This window comes from Oryzias latipes, chromosome 4 (genome assembly GCF_002234675.1).
Source record: "Oryzias latipes chromosome 4, ASM223467v1".
Taxonomy (NCBI): Eukaryota; Metazoa; Chordata; class Actinopteri; order Beloniformes; family Adrianichthyidae; genus Oryzias; species Oryzias latipes.
In genome coordinates, this window is record NC_019862.2 from 29,114,901 (window position 1) to 29,131,345 (window position 16,445).

Here is a 16,445-nt window from a genome sequence, read left to right on the forward strand (position 1 = left end):
TCTTCCTCCATTTTCCACCTCTCCTGTCTTCACTCCGCCCGTGCCCTTTCTTTCTGCTAAGTGCCTCTCTGCTCCTCACATAAAGTTCCGCTTGATCCATAAACCATCAGCGTGTCACAACCCCTTTTGGTCTCATCTGCACTCCCTTCTCTCGGCTCCGCCATTACCGAGCTCAGAGATACTCGGTCACGGCTCCTGCACCGTCTCAAGCCCGGCCAAGTGTCCTGATCCGTGTGAGCCCGTGAGCCAGTTTTCTGTCTGCTTCTACCGCATGACTGGTTTCCTCAGGTCACTGAATGCATTAAACCGTTAATTACCCTGAAAGACAACACAAGCAGTAAACTTGGCGCAGGGAGGGCCTGCATTACATGTTATTTAAGACCCCGCTCCAGAACCGTAGGAGCACAGTAAACCAGCGGGAGCCAAAGGTAAACATTTCAGCGTCACCGTCAGACAACGAGGCCGTTCTGGACTGCAGCATCTCAAACCGTTAAACCGCGGGACAGAGAGGCGCTGGCTGGACTGTTCCCTCTAGACATGAAGCAGCTATAAACTCCAGTTCTGGCCCGCCGAGCAGGAACGGGAAACGTTTCAGGCTGCGTGTGACCGGCGTGCTCGCCGCTCGGTTTCCCACCAACAGGTAGTCAGATCTGCTCCCATTCTCAGTTATGAGCTGGTGATCATGGTAACCCCCGCAGGGGAATAAAACAAGGAGGTGTCTCCAAATGCAACAGCATGAATAAGTGATGCTATTTATATCATGTCAGGGAAAAATAATGCAATTTCGCTGCGACTGCTGGCACAGAATATGCTCCTGTCAGGTTGGGCCTTGTTATTTTACCAAAAAAAGGTGAGGGGATATGTAAGACTGAAACCTGGAGGCAAACTTCCTCTTGAACCAGTTCGTATTTTATTTACTGCATTTAGCAAATGGGGCCGGCGAAGCGCTTTCCTTCCCATCCCGAGCGCCTCGTTAAAGTCTGTTCCTGTTAACAAACTGAGGCGCGTTTGACCCCCAAGAAAAGGAGAATGAAAGGAAAAGCAGGGAAAGCGATGAGAACCCCTCCTGGCCGTGAAAAACATTCGGTTCACACGCGCGAACGCCTATGCGTCTCCAGGAAGTAGACCGCTGCCCGTCTCCTCGTCCTGTATCACTCATGGGAAGCTGCCAACTGTTTATACACATGGAAATGCCTCCCTCCCACTGCTGCAGCGACTGCAAGAACCCTGTGTTGGTGACTCACTGCAACAAAAAAGAAAGACGCACGTTTACGCGGAGCCGCACACACAAGGACACACAAAGAGCCTACACAAAACCCGTTTTTATTCAACAGCTGCTTGGCCTTTGGTGATAGCGGCTACGCTCTTTGTTTCTGCGCCACCGCAGGCTCTCACCACGCCGCGCAGCTCCGCATCCTCTGAGAAATTCATCACACTTACAGAGGCTTCAAAATGCGAGGACGCTGAGGAGAGACGGGCCTGCGGCCGCTGTTGGGGGCTGCACGTTTCACAGAGAAATGAAAGGGCCGCTTATTGCTGTCTGCATCGGGCTTTGAACTCTCATCTTCTCTGGATTTTCTGCGGATGATTGAGAGACACAAAGATGAGAGTGAAGGGAAAACAGGAAGGAAAAAGGAGTGATTAAAAGAGAGAAGGGGGGAGTAGAGGACGAGGGAGCAGCAGTGATTAAATGGCCGAGGTGGTCCCATTGGGAGACGGCTCTTATTGCATTTTAAAAGGGGGCTGGATGATCCTTGACCTGGTGGACGGCGGTGGGCGCACAGAGATCAAACCGGGAGTCTTGACGAGCCCCTTCCCCCCCATCTGGCCGTGGAGGTGCGTGAAAGCTTCGCACACGCGTGTTTGTTCTGCTTCTATGGTAACCTAAGCAGCAGCCTCAGGCAAATCACAAGAAGCAAAGCCGTGCGTACGTGTTTGTGAGCTGAGAGCACCTCATAGCGCGAGCAATGCAACTCAATGCCCGTCTTCGATTCATACCCCCCCCCCCCAGGCGGCCATGCGGCCGGCCTGCCCCTCAATCATCCGTCCCTCCTTTTCACCTTCTCTTTTTCCCAGCTCCCCATGCTAAGTGGGAACATTGTTACGGTCAATTTGTCCCATTCAGGGTCCCTGGTGGGCAGTGGCCCCTACCCTGACAGGCAGCAGACAGGGACCGCACCGCCGGGGAGGCCCCCACATCAGGCTCCAGAGGAACTTGGGAGGGAAAAGGCGGGGTGAAGGCAGAGACGAGAGAGAGGAGAGGGGGAACAGGAGAGGAGAGGTAATGAGGGGAGGCGGCGGCGGTAAGGAGGTAGAATGTGTGAAGGAAAACAAGCAGGGGGGAAAACCCAGTGGGAATAAATGGCATGAAATGGAAAAGGGGCCAGATTCAATGCACCCCCCCCCCCAACACTGTGCAAACTCAATGGCATTTGGTCACCGCCTGTCAATCCGGGTTTTGACAGCTCTACTAACAGAAAGCCCTCCTGAAGACGGATTTCTGCTCATTTGCAAATCTATTGGCCCTTCCAGTCCAACAGAAAGACGAGGAAGAGCAGAAAACCTTCAGAGTTCGCCTTTCTCAGCTGCTCACCAGAATTCAAGATCATCCCATCTGAACAACGATCTCAGTTCACGGTCAGTACCGCGTCATCAGAGGCCAAACACCAACCTTTACAGGCTCTGAGGGGCTCAACACACCACTCTCATTGGACTGGGTCTTTAAGAGATTTTTGAGTCCATGTACCACAGAAAATCAGTGAACACTCCCAGAATTCATACATTAGACACATCAGATTATAGGGAACACTGCTGATTTTTGAGAAAATTACGAGCTCCTCTGAAAAATATGGTAATGTTCTCTAAATAAGAAAAAAGGACATAAATTATGAAAAGCCCCCACAGAAATCTGCAACACTTAGTCCAGGTTTCTACGTTTTTCTTTCCATATTTCTCTTCAACAATGATTCAGTAAGGGGGGAAAAAAGTAAAATAAGGATGAAGAAGTGACATGAAACTCGACATGAAAACAAGGTTTCATCTGACAAACACACAGTGTGACTTTTGTTAGGCGCTGGAACTGCCCCCAGCGCACAGGTGAGGTAACCCTGCACCGGCAGGCTTCAGCGGGGAGCTGGGGAGGAGCAGCTCACTGACTTTGTGAAGGCACCTGTTAGCTTAGCGCACAGGGTGCAACATTTGCTCTGAAGCGGCTGTTGGCCTCAGAAGCCCAAACAGGGCACCCATTCAACGGAGGCTGGCAGGCTCACTCACACTTGTTCCCTCAAACTCAACCGTGAACATTTAGAAGGTCTGCTGGATGCTGATGGCCAAACATGACGCTATGGACACTGTTCCACATGTTTGACGGGTACGGATAAAAAAATAAAACTCATCTTTCTGTCCAAGCTCCACAGATTTCCTCAAATGCACCAGAGTCCAGTGGGGACAGCAAGGACCCGTCGGGGGTTCTGTGTGTGCAGCCCAACGCTGAGGATCTTTCTAAATTAACTATCTTTCATAAATCACCGAGCAGTGCTGCCCAAGGATTAGCCAGGCTCCACTGAGCAGTTTGTTAGGCTGCAAGGAGACACGCTGAGAAGCAAGAAAACGGCGCCAAACTCTGACATCAGCGGAGGAGGAACCCCCCACGCCTGGTTTCCCACAAGTTGTCCGAGGTCTCCGCTGACACAAAATCCTGCTCCAATGTAAACTTGGTGTCCGGACCATCAGCTCAGCGGACACCCAACTGGTTCTGCTACCTCGTCTGTTACGGTCTGCAGTCCACTCTTGTCTCACACTGAATCTGAAGGAATAAACCAAAATGTTCTTGAGTCCAGTTTTTTTTAAGCTGTCTGGAACCATGGATCTGTGCTTTTCTCTGAGGAAACATCTCATTGGATCTTCTAATAAAAACGCCCAAAATCTGCTTTGGTCGCTTTTCAGGCTCATGGTCTCAGTCAAATCCATGGTATCCCCATCATCATTCATCCATTTTCACATAAGCTTCTTCCTCGTGTCTCTTTCTTCCTGCCCTGTGATGGCAGCTGTCACCTAATTTCTGATGGAGGGGTGCGTCTAGAAGGATGCCAGCCCCATGAGACAGAAGAATTCATTGCCTGTTGTTGAGCACAGAGACGGGTTCACGATCATCGTTCCTTTCATCTCATCGTGAACATCCTCCTGCTTAACCGCCACGGATCTCCTCTGTTTCTGTTTCTAAATAAAGGTTCTGACGGAGTCTGGTGCGGCACCGATCTGGGAGAGAGGTGTGGAACCTGCAGCAGGACCCTCAGTCTGGCTAAGAAATGACTGAGGATGTCAAGGACAGACAGATGTGAGACAGGAGGAGGGATGGTGAAGCTGGCAGAACCCTCCCTGCCCTCAAACCGGTTCCAGAGGAGCTTCTGTCAGAAGCTCTGCTGCTCCTTTAATGCACACTGAGGTTCATTTTAGGACCAGCCACCCTTCAGGGACTTCACTCTGTCCTGACTGTCCACAAACCTCTGGGCTGGGCAACAAAAGCAGCTGAAAGGGGATATGAATTTGAAATGCTCAGACCCCCCCAGGAACAGTGCAGGTGAGGAAAAGTGAGAGTGGGAATCATGAGTGTTTTTGTTTTTTTTGTTTTAGCAAAGATGGGATGTGATGTTTGTGCAGAGAGAAGTCACTGCAGAGATGAAGAGAGGAGAGGCTGGAGAGCAGACAGCAGCAAAGACAACTGCCGGATTCCGTCAGAACACACTCTGGGTTAACTAGAACCGTCCAAAGCATCAGTAGTTGGGCAGTGGCGTCGATAAGAAATGGATGTTGAGGCGCAGAGGCTGCTCAGCGGCAACAGCAGTGAGCTACGCAGCAAGAAATGGAGACATTTCCCTTCAGTTCAACCTGGCTGGCGCAAACAGCCCACAGACTGCACACAAACAAATGACCGAAGACTGCGCTCGTTCATAAAAACCCTTCCTAATGCTTCATTAATGAACCTGATTGATTTATTGGCAACATTGACAGCAGCGCGCGCCGGTCACTTACCTCCGACAGACAGGAGGAGAAAGGAGGCAGGAGTTCGGGGGGTGACACAAAATCCGGGACTGGTCCGGAGGAGAGGTTCGGTGCGTTGGAGGATCCCTGCGCGGGGTTCGGTCAGCTACTCCTCCCTGTCAGTCACACCTGTCTGTGGCCGAAACTGATCCCGGCCTGACACCCATCAGACAACTGTTCCGGGGGCTGTGTGTCCCGACCCCCTGCCTGGCTCAGCAGTCACACGGCACCACCTGTCCGCGGTGCAAAGCAGCCCACAAAGAGCGTCTATGCAGCGCGGCGACACATGGCATTCCCCGCAGATCCCCGCAGTTCTCCTCCAGGACAGCCGCGCGGGATCTCCTGGAAGCAGCCTAGGAGAGGTGAACCCCAACCCGTCCGGCGCCCAACTGGCACCGACCCCACGTGAAGGGTCTGCTCCTGTCCTGTGCGTCCAGCTGTGGGATCAATCTTCCTCCTCACAATAGTTGCTGCGCTTTGCGCGCGTCTGCTGCGTCTTTCGGAAAAGGCCGGTCTTTTCTGTGCGGCGCAGCCCACGTCCACGCAGAGCCACGTCCCGCGCTAAGTCCCATTCATCAGCCTTAACTCGGGAGCTTTGTGGAAGCGTCCGCCTTCGAGCTGCTGTCCGAGCTACAGCATCTCTAGCCCCGCTGTCACCCACGAGTCTCTCCGCGCCTGCTGGCGCCAAAACACGAAGCAGAGCCGCACAGCGACTGGAATGGAATCGAGACGCAGGAACACAGGATCACGCAGAAACCACCCCGTGGGGGGCGGGGGGGGGGCTGTTAAACTAGAGCGAAGGGTTGAATAAAGACCTGCGCACACCTTATAGGTAAAGAGAGCGCACTTTAATCCATTTGATCCATCAGCAGCATGATCCCTCACAAATGAAGTAGATGTTCAAATAAAAGCTCCAGGGAGGATCAGAAATAGAATTTGTCGCTCTCATTTCCGAAAAATGAGGCGTAAAGGAACGTGGAAAGTACGCGGAGGAGGCTTTGTGAGTCAGAGCGAATCCAAATTATCCAAGGAGGCAGCGCGCTTTGATCAGCTCCAGTTATTTCCCACTTCATTTGCTTAAACCTGCATCCCAATAAGGAAAAAGTCAGATGGATTCGTCAGTTAAGTCGGTCACATCTGACGCACATTCCCCACCATTATTGGAATTAAAGTTTCTTTTTTAATTCAGACAAGCGTTTAGTGAGGTTGTAACGCATTTGATCTGCGCATCCTCTATCCGACAAACACAGAGCAACGCCTCAGCCTCTCTGTCAGACTCCTCCAGTCTGTTCTTGCAGTTCCTGTTTGGAATGATGTTTTTTGAGGATTCAGCAGTGAAAGAATCTCCATCAGTCCCAGCTGGACAGCCGTCTGGACAGAGGAGAACTCACTGAATCCTTCAATAAGACAACAATCCACTTATGCTTTACCCAATTCATCCCAGAAACTGTTCCTTATCACCTCCTTACAGCTTCACACAGGAAAGGAGAAGGCAGAGTTTATTATAGAATACTTTCAGTTTGAGTTTTGTAATAAAAGTAAAGGTTAAAAAGTAATTATTTTGAGCGTTCCAAAGCTGACCTGAAGGTTTTCTCCCATATTAAAAATGATAATTGACTCCGCTCACGCTCTCTGGGTTTTATGATGTGGCCTTCCTAGTCTGACATTCATTTTTTTTTCCCTCTAGGACGATGCTGTTTACATTTAATTTTATTTACCTTATCCTTATTTACACAGGCAAAAATCTACGTTCCACTGTGACTACATTACATCATTCGTCCAGCTTTCCATCTTATGACTTTGGGGAAATAAAGTTTGTTTTGGTTTGAAGAAACTTGCCAAAAGTCATTTGCATGTTTGGTTGTAAGCCCCCACTTTATACAGCCCCCACCCAAAGGGCAAAAAACTAAATATGGAGAGAGCAAAATGTGTGATAACACAGCTATTCAAAGTGTTAGATAGAAGAATCAATCCTCTCAGTTGTCTACAGATGGATTAATAAAAAGATATATAGAGGAAGTGATGATAAATGAAAGCAGATCAACAACGAGATCAATGCAGATGGATGGATGGATGGATGGATGGATGGATGGATGGATGGATGGATGGATGGATGGATGGATGGATGGATGGATGGATGGATGGATGGATGGATGGGTGGATGGGCAAACTGCCAGTTCAGTCTTGGAGCCTGCAGACCAATTGACTCCAATCAGCTCCAATCAGCACTCAAACCACTCAGTTTCTTTTTGCAGAAACAGAAATCATGCTTGAAAAAAAACACATCTCCCATTGAACTCTGGGTAGCAACAGTAAATATAAATAAATGTTTGTTCTGCTGTTGTTTTCTTTCACCTGTTGATTATCCAGAACATGCAGGTAGAAGGATTTTAAAACATAGACAAAAAAGCTGCTGTGAAGCAAATCCTTTTAGCTAAACAGAAATAACAAAATAAAACTATGATGAAATCAATCCAATCAAGCAGAAGAAGAAAACAATTGGTCCTCAGGTAAACATGCGTTTCTCCATCAGTGGAAGGAAAAAAAAGGTGCTGACAAAAGTAGATAAAGTTTCAGCTTCAGTTTCTGATCACCACAGCAGTCACATGACCAAATGAGCGGGAACAAAAGAAGCCACGCAGGACTCCACACTGATCATGTGATCAGAAACTGCATCCATTTTTAACCACCGCACTCAGAGCATCAAACGGTCTTTGATTAACAAATGTTTGAATCATTAAGATCCTCCATTAAACAGTTAGATCAATCAACCATCACAACCACTGAATTTGTTTACATTTACCCATTAATTATGCATAGTATAAAAACACATCTGATATTTTCATCTGGAAATGTTCATACTATTAACAAAGTAAAATATAGAGTTTTAGCACAGGCAAATAGTGATAAATATATATTACACATGTAATGTAGATTTAAAGGTGTCATACAGTACAGACCAAAAGTTTTGACACACCTTCTCATTCAAAGAGTTTTCTTTATTTTCAGGGCGATGGAAATTGTAGATTCACACTGAAGGCATCAAGACTGTGAATTAACACATGTGGAATTATATACATAACAAAAAAGTGTGAAACAACTGAAATCTATGTCATATTGTAGGTTCTTCATATTAGCCACCTTTTGCTTTGATCACTGTTTTGCACACTCTTGGCATTCTCTTGATGAGCTTCCAGAGGTAGTCACCTGAGATGTTTTTCACTTCACAGGTGTGCCCTCTCAGGTTTAAGAAGTTTGATTTCTTGCCTTCTAAATGGGGTTGGGACCATCAGTTGTGTTGTGCAGCAGTCAGGTGGACACACAGCTTATAGTCCTACTGAATAGACTGTTAGAATTTGTATTATGGCAAGAAAAAAAGCAGCTAAGTACAGAAAAACAAGTGGCCATCATAACTCTAAGAAATGAAGGTCAGTCAGTCTGAAAATTTTTAAAAAACTTTGAAAGAGTCCCCAAGTTCAGTCACAAAAACCATCAAGCGCTACAGAGAAACTGGCTCAAATGCGGACCGCCCCAGGAAAGGAAGACCAAGAGTCACCCCTGCTGCAGAGGATAAGTTCATCCGAGTCAGCAGCCTGAGAAATGGCAGGTTACAGCAGCTCAGATTAGAGAACAGGTCAATGGCACACAGAGTTCTAGCAGCAGACACATCTCTACAACAACTGTTAAAGGAGACTGTGTGAATCAGGCCTTCATGGTAGAATATCTGCTAGGAAACCACTGCTAAAGAAAGGAGACAAGCAGAAGAGTGGATGGATGGATGAGTGGATGGGTGGACTAATGGATGGAGTGCTACATTTTTCAAGCCAAAAGTAAAAGAAGAAGACGACAAACTGAACTGTAAAAAAGCCTTAAGTTCCATTTACAAGGCAGAAGAAAGTTTGAACATGAATTAGGCTACTCTGCAGTCAGATGCTCACATTCAAACAAGGGTTGTTCCTCTGCTGCTCCTCCATCTAAGCGGCAAAACCCGCTTTGATTCCTCCTGGAAGTTCTTGCATATTTTAGCGGGTTTCTATGGGAATTTGGGTGCGTTTATTCTGTCGAGTATTTATGAGGTCAGAGACGGATCTCGCACAAGAAGGCCTGGGTCCCCGTCTCCGCTCCACTTCACCCCAAAGGTGTTTGATGGGCTATAGGTCAAGGCTCTGTGTGAACCAGTCGAGTTCTTTCTCTCCAAACTCATCCAGGCATGTTTTTATGGACCTCACTTTGTGCAGTGGGGCACAGCAGATGTTGAAAAAGGATTTTCCCAAAGCCGTTTCCACAAAGCTGTAGACGAGACCTTTTTTCAGCCTTTGAAACTTAAATAGTTGGGGAGAGCTAACTTAGACTCCCTAAGTCCGATTCCTACCGGGACATGAAAATGAAATGAAGAAACTCAGATTAAATGCTATAATGAGCACTGCAACCACGCAAAACAGTATGAAAACGCCACATAACTTTAGTATGTGAACACACAGAGAGAACAGAACACAAATACTTCAGAGCTTCTTCGAGACTTCTGAATGCAAGTTATTCAATCTGCACCGCAAATTCCACCCATCCACCAGTTTTCTGGTGTCCAAATGTGAAACTGAAACTCAGTGAGTTGTGATCAAAAGAGTCACAAGAAATAATGTATGGGGCCAAAACAATCCAAACACGTCAACAACAGAGAAAACTCACACCGAGCTGCAGAAGCTCAGAGGAGCAGCAGGAGCCTCGTGCAGGACGGAGGAGGAAGAAATCAGGGCATCGACCAGACGAACAATTTCCGCCCGCAGTGATGCCGTGCATCCACTTGGTGGCAGCTTTCTCCTATACATTTAGGGTTTGCTGACTTGGCTCATCTGAAAGCTCTGGACAGAGTTCAGTGTCTGCTTTGGAGAATGTTGATGCAGGTTCTACCTGTTTTCCAATCAGAATCTGTTCCTGCTTCTGAGCTGCTCTGCATGCAGCTCAGAGAGTCAAGCCTCCACTAGGCTGGAGACCATCACCTCCATCAGCTGCTCACACTCATGTTTGAGTTTTGAAGCTGCCTCCTGCGCAGCAACTTCTCACACCTTTCAACTGATAATTCATCAAACTTCAAACCATCGCTGTGACTTCAGATGTCACGTGACTCTACTGAACTTTTTCTATTGTCATCATTCAAACTTAAAGTGTAAAAAACGCATCAGGTGATAAAATAAAAAATTGAATTTCAGACTCAAAAATCCACAAATGCTAAACTTTTGACCGAACGCCTCGTAGACAGCAGCTTCAGAGGTGTTTGTTAAACGTTTCTCTAGGAGTGAAAGAAAATCAATTTTCTTTTCGGTTTTTCATAATTGGCTTCTTTTCAGACACCAAAGACTTTAAATTAACTTGGAAAAAGCCAAAACTTTAATTTCTCGCACTGATTTTGAATCAATCAATCAAAATCTCAAAACTTTTGTCTTTTTCACATTTTAAGTGATTCATCAGAATTCATAAAAATACTAAGAACTTGTGATTCAAAACAAAAACATGCCAAGATGCCTCTGTACTTGTTGCCTAGGCAACCAACCGTCCCATTTGTTAGATTTTACGCACCCCCACCTAGTGGACTGCAGAGGGAAATTGGGGACAACATTAAGATGGTTAATCTAAACATAAAATGTAAAGATAGATTAGCAAACATGTCTTCCTGTTTGCATGATGTAAACTATAAAGTCTTTGTGTCAACAAGCACTCAAATGCAACCAACACAAATGGGGGGGGGGGGACCATGAAGCAGCATAAAGCAACAAATTGCTGGATGTTTACAATAATTATGGTTAGCTTTAGAAGTAGTATAAATCTAAAAGGGGCGGGGCCTGTGCACACGCACATTCAAATGTTACAAACATACCTGTTGGCTCCAAAAATGTTCACATACAAACATGTCAACATGCACACAATACAACTAATGTTCACACACGCATACTTGTGCCTTCAGAACAACACGTGTGAAACATTTCATGCAGCTGTGGTGGTCAGCCGGCACACGTCTAGCTAGCCTGATTTGTGTTTTGATCCTAAAGCTAAACGGTTGCAGGTCAAGGTACCAACGTGGAATCCTGGCGTTGTGGTCCTTCATGGTGTTGATCCACAACAAGAATTTGTGGTCAATTTCCAAATGAAAGTCTCGTCCAGGAAGATGGTAGTGGAGACTTTCTAAGGCCTATTTTATAGCCACAGCCTCTTCGGTAAATGAAAAAGGGTTTTGTATAGATCGAAAAATGATTGCTTAATAAATCTAGAATAGAACAAAGAACAGTTGCAGAAAAATACTTTTTCTGGTGATTATCTTCATTTCTTCCTATAAATGTCATTATTTTACCATGGTATGCAGAATAAATGTCATTGGTAGGATATTTCTGAGCATTTTCCTGAAGGTGACCCCTCCTGGTGTTTACATTGTAACACGGATCGGTTTTTTGCATGAAGCTCGGCGTTCTGCTGACCTTGGTCATGCTTTATTTATGGACCGTTGTGCAGAATGCAGAAAGTGCTGAGGTCCATATCAGCTTTCCGCTGCAGATGATTTGTCACTGTGTTACTGATACCTCATGTAACGAGCCAGCGGAAACGTGTAGCCATATGTAAGAAATAAGATTCCCATCAACCCAGCAGAGCTGCATGGCTATTATGGGATGGAGTTTAATTTGGATGATTCTGAAAAGCAGAAGGTGAAACAAAACCTAAATCAAGCGCGTAGCTGGATTGGGTTTTGATCCGGAGCACCTGATTCTGTGGGATTTTAATAAACTGAACTTGAAACGCAGCAACTGGATTGCATTATGTGTAATTGTTGTGCTCCCCTGATTGCATCCTTTTTAAAAGGGCTTTTTTTGATGATGATTAATGACTTTTTCAAAGAATTAATAGCGATCCAAATTGTTCAAAGACCCAACAGTTGTTCAGAAGTGAACGCCGGAAATCCTTTGATGGTTTCCACAGACTTTTAGCTCGGCGTCGTTGCCGTTTGGAGTGTTTGTGTTTTTGAACGTGAAAAATCTGCATCTCTGTTGTGGTTTTATTTAGAGCGTTCGATTTTCCTCTTTTGCATTTTAATTAACTGCAATTGTCTTTTTTTTTTCTATAAACAGAATCGCCAACTAATTCAGCACAAATCTTGTTTTCAGGTTTTCCTTATTAGGCCGTTTTAGACATGAATTTCTTACGAATAGCAGAAAATAAATCTGGGGAGGGGGGCAGCGATCATGTTACTCTTAGGGATGAGTGATTTCCTTGTTATCTACTAATCCTTCTGTTATTCAATACCAACTCTGGCTACAATCAGCTGATCCAATGAAGCAGAGTAAAGCAGAAACAGATGAAAGCATGGGGGCCGGGGGGGGGGGGGGGGGGGGGGGGGGCTTTCTGTCTTGAGTCGGGTTAGGGGTTGGATTATGTAAATTCCCTTTCGTCCCAGTCCTTTTTTAAGTAGTAAATCAAACTCTACTTGACTTTAGTTATGATTTCATAAACTGAATGTGACCTAGATGTCATGGGGGGGGGGTGCAGTACAAGGAATTACTTCTGAAGGGTGCACAAACTTTTGCATGTGCCATTCACTTGTTTCCTGTTCTTTTGGAATTATGGGATTATTTTTTGACATTACAAGATGTTTTTCCTCTTTGTTTGGCTTCTTTCTCCATACGTTTTACCTGGGGGGGAGGGGCAAACTTTTGATCTCCACTGTATGTGTGTGATCTCTTGTTGTAATATCTGTACTTCATAGGATCAGTCAAATCAAAATCAATTGTTCTTCCAAAGACAGCTACAGAGTCAGGCGTTTCCTGTCAGTCATTTGGAAAAATACAAAGAGAAATGCGTAAAACATTGATAACATGTCCACTCTAAATGAAAAACATAAAGGTGGTGAAGCTTTGTGGGGATAATTCTTCGTCCCACAAAGGCACCTTTTTTATTTCAGAGTTTAAGTCGGGGGGGTTTAATTTGAAAGTGAATGGAAATGACATTTCTGGCTGTTCCTCTCTGTGAGGTTTGTTGGAGTCTGCCTTCCTTAATCTCCTCTATTCTATTTTTCAACACAGTTGAAACATCTTTATGCCAATTTAGCTCTTTGCTTTACAGCAAAACCCTCATTTATGGCTGTAAAGACAGGCAGAGTTCTGCGTGGGTACAGACTGCCCTCTAAGGGTTAAATGCCTGAACTGCAGCTGTTACAGGTAGACTGTTAGAATGTTTACATTAATTATATCCTGACAGATGTTAGACTGGCTGACTGACTCCATTCAGATCTTTCAAGGTTGTTGGTGTTGACTGGAGAATGAAGGTGTGGTATCGCAGGTGACCTTCACCTTTCCTGCATCGATGTGATACCACACCTTCTTAGATAAGATCTGACGGGAGAAGACAATCAGGTTATCAACAGTTTTCGTGCTTCACTGAACGCCACTGTAGTGCGCGTTCTCTCCTTGACTTTGGAGCTCGTCTGCATGATGAACCAGCGAAGAGTTCCTCTGAAGGAGCTCTGCTTTCATTTAAAAGACACAACAGACGATGAAGAGCAGCCAGAGCGTATACATTCTATACATTTACGGTGGGGCAAAAAAGGATTTAGTCAGCCACCAGTCGTAAAAGTTCTCCCACTTAAAAAGAGAAGAGAGACCTGTAATTTTCATCCAGAAAATCACATTGTCTGATTTTTAAAGAATTTATTAGTAAATTATGGTGGAAAATAAGTATTTGGTCTCCTACAAACAAGCAAGATTTTTGGCTCTCACAGACCTGTAACTTCTTCTGTAGAGGATCATCTGTCCTCCACTGGTTACCTGCATTAATGGCACCTGTTTGAACTGGTTATCTATAGAAAAGACACCTTTCCACATCCTCAGACAGTCACACTCCAATCTCCTCTATGGCCAAGACCAAAGAGCTGTCTAAGGACACCAGAAACCAAATTGTTGACCTGCACCAGGCTGGGAAGACTGAATCTGCAACAGGTAAGCAGCTTGGTGTGAAGAAATCACCTGTGGGGGCAATTATTAGGAAATGGAAGACATCTGAGACCACTGATAATCTCCCTCCACCTGATGCTCCCCGCAAGATCTCACCCTGTGGGGTCAGAATGATCACAAGAACGGTGAGCAAAAATCCCAGAGCCACACGGGGGACCTAGTGACTGACCTGCAGAGAGCCGGGACCAACGTAACAATGGCTACCATCAGTAACACACTACACCACCAGGGACTCAAACCCTGCAGGGCCAGACGTGTCCCCCCTGCTAAAGCCAGTACATGTGCAGGCCCGTATAAAGTTTGCTAGAGAGCATTTGGATGATCCAGAAGAGGATTAGTCAGGTGAAACCAAAATAGAGCTTTTTGGTAAGAACTCTACTCGACGTGTTTGGAGGAGAAAGAATGCGAGAAGAATGGAGAGAGAATGAGTTGCATCCAGAGAACACCATACCTACTGTAAAGCACGGGGGTGGAAACTGCTGTCATTGCAAACAAAGGGAATCTAAAAAAGTATTGAGTTGAACTTTTTTCATTGACCAAATACATATTTTACACCATAATTTACAAATATATTCTTTAAAAATCAGACAATTTGATTTTTCTGGATTTTTCTCTTCTTCTCATTTTGTCTCTCATAGTTGAGATTTAGCTATGATGAACATTACAGGCCTCTCACATCTAACCCTAACCCATGGTATCTGTTCTTTTAAAAATGCTTATGAGAACATCTGGATTCCTGACATTGATGTTGTCTAAAAGTGGATCAGGAAGGAAGTCATTCAACATTTTAACCTTACAACCGCCGCAGAGTTCCCCATGTTATTGTTTATCCAGGGCCTACAAATGACTAAATCAGCCGCTGGTGTCTCCTCATTCGGACCTACTGAACACACAAATAAATAAATAAATAGAATTGAACACACCTGATCCAGGTAATCAGCAGCCAGGAGGTCCAGGATAGCTGGAGAACAGGTGAGATAAATCTTAGAACCAGGTTGGCCCGTCCTGGTCTGAAGACACCCCTCAGCCCTTCGGTTTCCGGTGTTCGGCATGGACTTGTTTCCCCGGTTTTTGGTATCGTTTATTTGTTTTGTGGACTCAGATTTTGCCCCCAAAAGCCTAAAAATGATGATTATGTAATACTTTATTCTGAGATTTTGGGGAGTTTGCATTGTTTTCCATATATTCTATTAAATTAAATATCTATGTAATATTGTCTGTAACACAGGAGCACCGCAGGGAACAGTTCTGGCTCCGTTCCTGTTCACTGTCTACACGGCAGACTTCATGTCCAGCTCAGCATCTTGTCACCTGCAGAAGTTCTCGGATGACTCTGCCGTTGTCGGACCAATCACGGATGACAATGACAGAGAGTATAGAGAACTGATTCAGAACTTTGTGGACTGGTGCCAGCGGAACTACCTCCAGATTAATGCAGGGAAAACCAAGGAGCTGGTGGTGGACTTTCGCAGGCACACTCACTCTACATTAGCACCGGTGAACATCCAAGGAAGGGACATTGAGAGAGTGGATTCATACAAGTACTTGGGTGTTCACCTCAACAATAAACTGGACTGTTCACACAATACAGAAGCACTGTACAAAAAAGGACAGAGCAGGCTTTATCTGCTGAGGAGACTGAGGTCTTTTGGAGTGCAGGGATCACTCCTAAAGACTTTTTACGACTCTGTGGTGGCATCAGCCATCTTTTATGGAGCAGTCTGCTGGTGCAGCGGCATCTCGGCAGCGGACAGGAAGCGACTGAAGAAGCTGGTGAAGAAGGCCAGCTCCGTTCTGGGGCTGCCTTTGGACTCAATACAGGAGGTGGGAGAGAGGAGGATGGAGAACGACGCCCACCCCATGTATGAGTCTGTGTCCTCACTGTGCAGCTCCTTCAGCGTCAGATTGAGACATCCTAAGTGTCTGAAGGAGCGACACCGCAGGTCGTTTCTACCTTCTGCCATCAGACTTTACAACCTTAGCTGCTCCCAGTGAACCACGTCAAACAACATCATCGACTATGTCTTATCTTACCCTGTGCAATAACCGATCATATGATCATCCTGTGCAATATTTTGGAATGTATGTGTGTATATTGTGTATATAGGTGTTTATACTTACTCCATAGTCTTTTTCTTTTATATACTGCTCTCTGTTCCTGTATTGCTGCCGCAATAAGGAAATTTCCCCATGATGGGACTAATACAGGAATATCTTATCTTATCTTAAAACAAAGCTTTTGTGTTAAAAAAGAAAATAAACCGACTTTTGCTTGGCTAATTTAGAATAAGAGAAAGTGACTTTCTTGTGGAAGTACTAAACAACAGACTATCAATAAATAGTTGTTGCTTCTACTGCATATGATTGGGGGACACGGAATCTGTGCCCCTGTCGTTGTTTGAAGTAAATATGTGG

The 16,445-nt window shown here is 45.5% G+C and overlaps 1 protein-coding gene across 1 annotated transcript in view; it reads right to left on the reverse strand.

The window, feature by feature from the left end:
• LOC101173050 (semaphorin-6B-like) overlaps positions 1-5,991 on the reverse strand; it is a 141,381-nt gene extending 135,390 nt beyond the window's left edge. The window contains exon 1 of the mRNA XM_023954529.1: positions 5,032-5,991. The gene's annotated coding sequence lies outside the window, so the exon portion shown is untranslated. The remainder of the gene's footprint in view (positions 1-5,031) is intronic.
• Positions 5,992-16,445: the final 10,454 nt, after the last annotated feature.